The sequence below is a fragment of the Schistocerca piceifrons genome, chromosome X (assembly GCF_021461385.2).
Source record: "Schistocerca piceifrons isolate TAMUIC-IGC-003096 chromosome X, iqSchPice1.1, whole genome shotgun sequence".
Classification (NCBI taxonomy): domain Eukaryota; kingdom Metazoa; phylum Arthropoda; class Insecta; order Orthoptera; family Acrididae; genus Schistocerca; species Schistocerca piceifrons.
The window spans coordinates 382,982,200-382,988,887 of NC_060149.1; the positions used below are offsets into that span (position 1 = coordinate 382,982,200).

The following is a 6,688-nucleotide window of genomic DNA, read 5'->3' on the forward strand; positions in this document are numbered from 1 at the left end:
ATACTTTGCGTTTATGCAATAGATTTGACCAACTGTGAGAGTTGAGTGGAGAGGAGCCTCTTCTAGCTGTAGATGTAGGGAACATGCAGCAGTCCTCAGCAGTTAGGTGGCCTAGATCAGTTGAACAGTCTAACAGAAGGAAGAGGGTTCTGCTGCTAGGTAGTTCGCATGGTAGAGGTGTGGGCCAGCAATTGCAGCAAGTGTTGGGGAGTGAGTACCAGGTCATCAGCATTGTGAACCCTAGTGACTGACAGCATATGGGAGTTGTGTTGTTGTTGTGGTCTTCAGTCCTGAGACTGGTTTGATGCAGCTCTCCATGCTACTCTATCCTGTGCAAGCTTTCTCATCTCCCAGTACCTACTGCAACCTACATCCTTCTGAATCTACTTAGTGTATTCATCTCTTGGTCTCCCTCTACGATTTTTACCCTCCACGCTGCCCTCCAGTACTAAATTGGTGATCCCTTGCTGCCTCAGAACATGTCCTACCAACCGATCCCTTCTTCTGGTCAAGTTGTGTCACAAACTTCTCTTCTCCCCAATACTATTCAATACTTCCTCATTAGTTACGTGATCTACCCATCTAATCTTCAGCATTCTTCTGTAGCACCACATTTCGAAAGCTTCTATTCTCTTCTTGTCGCCGGCCTGAGTGGCCGAGCGGTCAAAGGCGCTACAGTCTGGAACTGCACGACCGCTACGGTCGCAGGTTCGAATCCTGCCTCGGGCATGGATGTGTGTGATGTCCTTAGGTTAGTTAGGTTTAAGTAGTTCCAAGTTCTAGGGGACTTATGACCACAGCAGTTGAGTCCCATAGTGCTCAGAGCCAATCTCCTCTTGTCCAAACTATGTATCGTCCATGTTTCACTTCCATACATGGCTACACTCCATACAAATACTTTCAGAAATGACTTCCTGACACTTAAATCTATACTCGATGTTAACAAATTTCTCTTCTTCAGAAACGCTTTCCTTGCCATTGCCAGTCTACATTTTATATCCTCTCTACTTCGACCATCATCAGTTATTTTGCTCCCCTAATAGCAAAACTCCTTTACTACTTTAAGTGTCTCATTTCCTAATCTAATTCCCTCAGCATCACCCGACTTAATTCGACTACATTCCATTATCCTCGTTTTGCTTTTGTTGATGTTCATCTTATATCCTCCTTTCAAGACACTGTCCATTCCATTCAACTGCTCTTCCAAGTCCTTTGCTGTCTCTGACAGAATTACAATGTCATCGGCGAACCTCGAAGTTTTTATTTCTTCTCCATGAATTTTAATACCTACTCCGAATTTTTCTTTTGTTTCCTTTACTGCTTGCTCAATATACAGATTGAACAACATCGGGAAGAGGCTACAACCCTGTCTTACTCCCTTCCCAACCACTGCTTCCCTTTAACGTCCCTCGACTCTTATAACTGCCAACTGGTTTCTGTACAAATTGTAAATAGCCTTTCGCTCCCTGTATTTTACCCCTGCCACCTTTAGAATTTGAAAGAGAGTATTCCAGTCAACATTGTCAAAAGCTTTCTCTAAGTCTACAAATGCTAGAAACGTAGGTTTGCCTTTCCTTAATCTTTCTTCTAAGATAAGTCGTAAGGTCAGTATTGCCTCACGTGTTCCAGTGTTTCTACGGAATCCAAACTGATCTTCCCCGAGGTCGGCTTCTACTAGTTTTTCCATTCGTCTGTAAAGAATTCGTGTTAGTATTTTGCAGCTGTGACTTATTAAACTGATAGTTCGGTAATTTTCACATCTGTCAACACCTGCTTTCTTTGGGATTGGAATTATTATATTCTTCTTGAAGTCTGAGGGTATTTCGCCTGTTTCATACATCTTGCTCACCAGATGGTAGAGTTTTGTCAGGACTGGCTCTCCCAAGGACGTCAGTAGTTCCAATGGAATGTTGTCTACTCCGGGGGCCTTGTTTCGACTCAGGTCTTTCAGTGCTCTGTCAAACTCTTCACGCAGTATCTTATCTCCCATTTCATCTTCATCTACATCCTCTTCCATTTCCATAATATTGTCCTCAAGTACATCGCCCTTGTATGGACCCTCTATATACTCCTTCCACCTTTCTGCTTTCCCTTCTTTGCTTAGAACTGGGTTTCCGTCTGAGCTCTTGATATTCATACAAGTCGTTCTCTTATCTCCAAAGGTCTCTTTAATTTTCCTGTAGGCAGTATCTATCTTACCTCTAGTGAGATAGGCCTCTACATCCTTACATTTGTCCTCTAGCCATCCCTGCTTAGCCATTTTGCACTTCCTGTCGATCTCATTTTTGAGACGTTTGTATTCCTTTTTGCCTGCTTCATTTACTGCATTTTTATATTTTCTCCTTTCATCAATTAAATTCAGTATTTCTTCTGTTACCCAAGGATTTCTACTAGCCCTCGTCTTTTTACCTACTTGATCCTCTGCTGCCTTCGCTACTTCATCCCTCAAAGCTGCCCATTCTTCTTCTACTGTATTTCTTTCCCCCATTCCTGTCAATTGTTTCCTTATGCTCTCCCTGAAACTCTCTACAATCTCTGGTTCTTTCAGTTTATCCAGGTCCCATATCCTTAAATTCCCACCTTTTTGCAGTTTCTTCAGTTTTAATCTACGTATGGGAGTTATGTAGGAATTTTATGAAGGAGGGTCAGGTAGTAATAGTGGGTGGAGCAGGGAACAGTCTTGATAGGGCAGGAAAAGGGCTGGAAAAGCTGATGGCAGAGGGTACGGGTCACATTTCAGTGGTGCCAGTTCGGTTTATCAGTAGGTTGGGTTTCACTAGGCATGGCCTGCACCTCAATAGGTATAGGGAGGGGTGGCTATCAAAGCTTATAGATGACAGTGTAGTGGGTAGTGGTGGGATCACTCATGGAAAAATTCCTGTAGTACATCTACATCTACATCTACATTTATACTCCACAAGGCACCCAACGGTGTGTGGCAGAGGGCACTTTACGTGCCACTGTCATTACCTCTATTTCCTGTTCCAGTCGCGTATGGTTCGCGGGAAGAACGACTGCCGGAAAGCCTCCGTGCACACTCAAATCTCTTGGTGTTAGAGCTGCACCTTTTTTAGATTGAAGTCAGCTGATAGGTATACCACTTAGAGGAAGTCCCTCTAGCTAAGGACTCATCTTCACAGGATGTCATGTTTCCAAGTAGAGAAGGAATTAGCATACTTCAGCAAAATATAAGAGGTATTAGAGATAAACTTAGTGAACTCTGAAATTATTTGTATGTCGAAGCACCACTTAAATAATTTGTTATTTCAGAGGCTTCCTTTACCAGGATACAGATTAGCTGGCTGTTTTTCAAGGAGTTCCTTGCAGGTGGTTGAATGTTGTGCAGGGGCAGTTGAATTTAGTGTAACTAAACTTGTAATTTTTGTTGTTTATAGGTCCCCTGAATCTGACTTCAGAGTATTTCTGCTCAAGCTAGAGAGGGTTCTTGATTCACTTTGTAGGAAGTATCAAAAATTAGTTATATGTGGTGACTTCAATATAAATTTTGTATATGATGGTGCAAGAAAAAGGATTTTGGTAGATCTAATTTCGTGTGATGTGATGCAGACTGTGTTTTTTCCAACTAGGGTGCAGGGGAACAGTAGCACAGCTGTAGACAATATTTTTATTCACTCTTCGTTACTAGATGGACATTCTGTTAGCAAAATGGTGAATGGCCTTTCAGACCATGATGCACAAATTTTAACACTAAAAATCATTTGTACTCAAACAACTGTCACATGTAATTACAAACTGCGTAGGAAAGTTAATCCAAAACCAATAGAGACTTTTTTAAACCTTGTCAGGGAATAAGAATGGCAGGATGTTTACAGTGCCGATAACATAGATGACAAATATAATGCTTTCCTTAACATATTTCTCATGTTCTTTGAGAAATGCTTTCCATTAGAACATTCTAAACGGGGTACTAGTAGTAATAGGCAGCCTGGGTGGTTGACTAGTGGGATGAGGATATCATGTAGAACAAAGTGGGAATTGTATAAAAATGTTAGAAGTAGTCACAATCAAGCTACAGTAGTCCATTACAAACAGTACTGTAAGGTGCTTAAAATGTTATTAGGAAGGCAAAGAGTACATGGTATGCAAACAGAATAGCTAATTCATAGTACAAAATTAAAACGATATGGTCAGTTATGAAGGAAGTGTCTGGTCAGCAGCACAAAGTCGATTATATAAAGTCAGTTCATAGTAAAAATATTTAGGTTACTGAAAATGAGATATATGTGCAGCATTTAACAGTCATTTTCTGAGCATTGCTGGTGAATTAAATAAAAATTTAGTTTCTGCAGGGAATCATATAACTTTCTTGGCAAATGCCTTTCAGATTGATGTCTGAAATACTCCTCTGTGATTCAGACAGGGGGGAGATTGAGTCAATAATTAAATCACTGAAAACTAAGGACTCTCATGGATATGATGGAGTGCCTAGCAGACTATTAAAGTACTGTGCTGCACATGTTAGCCCTGTATTTACCCATATTTGTAAGTTTTCCTTTAGGAATGGTCAGTTTCCTGAGCGATTAAAGTATTCAGTAGTAAAGCTGCTTTATAAAAAGGGAGAAAGGGATAATTTAAATAATTTTAGACCTATCTCTATGCCATCGGTGTTTGCTAAAGTTATTGGAAAGGCTGTGTATGTAAGGATAAATGATCATTTTATATCATACAATTTGCTATCAAATGTACAGTTCGGATTTAGAAGTTGTTTAACAACTGAAAATGCTATATTTTCTTTTCTCTGTGAGGTACTGGATGAGTTAAACAAAAGGTTTCGACCTATAGGCATATTTTTTGATTTAACTAGGGCATTTGATTGTGTTGATCACAAAATATTGCTCCAGAAGTTGGACCATTACAGAATATGGGGAGTAGCTCACAATTGGTCCACCTCTTACTTTAGCAACAGACAGCAAAAGGTCATTATTCACGATGTTGAGAATGACTATGATGTGGTATCTGAGTGGAGTACAGTCAAGTGGGGGGTGCCCCAGGGATCAGTGTTGGGGCCACTCCTGTTCCTTATTTATATCAGTGATATGCCCTCTAGTATTACGAGTAACTCTAAAATATTTCTGTTTGCTGATGACACTATCTTGGTAGTAAAGCAAGTTGTGTGTAACATTGTCTCAGTCTCAAATAGTGCAGCTAATGACATAACTTCATGGCTTATGGAAAATAAACTAACGCTAAATCACAGTAAGGCTCAGTTTTTACAGTTTCTAGCACACAATTCAACAAAACATGACGTTTTAATTTCACAGAATGGGCATATGATTAGTGAAACCGAACACTTCAAATTTCTAAGTGTTCACATAGATAGTAAACTGTCATGGAAAGCCAACATTCAGGATCTTGTTGAAAGACTTAATGCTGCCATTTTTACTATTCGAATGGTATCTGAAGTGAGTGATCGTTTGTCACGAAAATTTGTCGACTTTGCTTATTTTTATTCGCTTATGTCGTATGATATTATATTTTGGAGTAACTCTTCCCATTCTAAAATGATATTTTTGGCTCAGAAATGGGCAGTTCCGGCAATAAGTGGTGTAACTTCACGAATCTCTTGTTGACCCCTGTTCACTAGATCGGACATGCTTAACTCTTGTGCAGAAAAATGTGCAGTATACTGCTGCATTCATATTCAATAAGCTACCACTCGAATTCAAAAATCTTAGCAGTAATCCATGCACCTCATGGGTCTTTCCTTCTATTCTGTCAAGAAATTCCTTGAAAAATTAGCTTATACTTCTTTTATTGTTGAGTGCGTTTACTTAAGCTTATTGATTGACTTTTTCAGGTTTATAAACATTTTATTTTTATCTGTTATTACTTGTATGTTGTAATTTCATGTACCGACACATTCCATCACCTTGGAGATTTGCTCTCAGTTTGGTCCTATGGAACTTGACATGTAAATAAAATAAAATAAAAACACCTTCTCTTCCTTGGGATTGGTGGGAAAAGGACTCATCCTGTGCTGGGTTGATGACTAGGATGAAAGTAAAGCTTTATTTTGCATGCAGTGTTTATTTAAGGAGTTTGAGTTGTCATAGGCAGTAGCTCCATCCAGTGTGTTCACCATGAGGTCTCGAATCCAACTGACATAGTACACCGTAGGGTCACCAGAGGGTACTGTCGTCCCTCCAATGATGTAATCCAAGATGGCGGTCTGGGGAAAAACTGCAGGAGAAGGACTCAGTCTGTGTCCAACTGCTGGAGAGGAAGGAGTGTACTTTATTTATTTTCAGTGAGGAGTTGAACAATTTATTTTGGGATGTATTTCACATAGTTTATTTATCATGCTGATACAAAACGCTCGCCCTGCCGTGCTTGAGGTCACAATACATAGCCTACGGACCTGCAGATTGCTCGTAAATTACTGAAATAATGCAGTACACTGATATACAGACACGAAAAGAACTTGTAAATTGTCAAGATAATGCATGTATAATGCGCTGCAAACATGCCCACTAATTGTAAACTGTAGAAAAAAAATGCATTGCACAGCCTACAGACCTGCAAAATGCTTGTAATTTAGCTACATAATGAAGTGAACTGATGTACAGACACGTAGACAACTCGTAAATTCTCAAAATATATATAAAACGCTCCGTAAACAGGCTTGCTAATTGTAAACTGTCGATGTAATGCACTGCACAGCCTACAG

General features: G+C 39.9%; 1 non-coding gene across 1 annotated transcript; it reads left to right on the plus strand.

The window, feature by feature from the left end:
* The first annotated feature begins 645 nt into the window (after positions 1-645).
* Trnas-gga lies at positions 646-729 on the plus strand. Its single transcript is given in 2 exon segments — positions 646-685; positions 695-729. It is a non-coding gene; the product is annotated as a tRNA-Ser (tRNA).
* Positions 730-6,688: the final 5,959 nt, after the last annotated feature.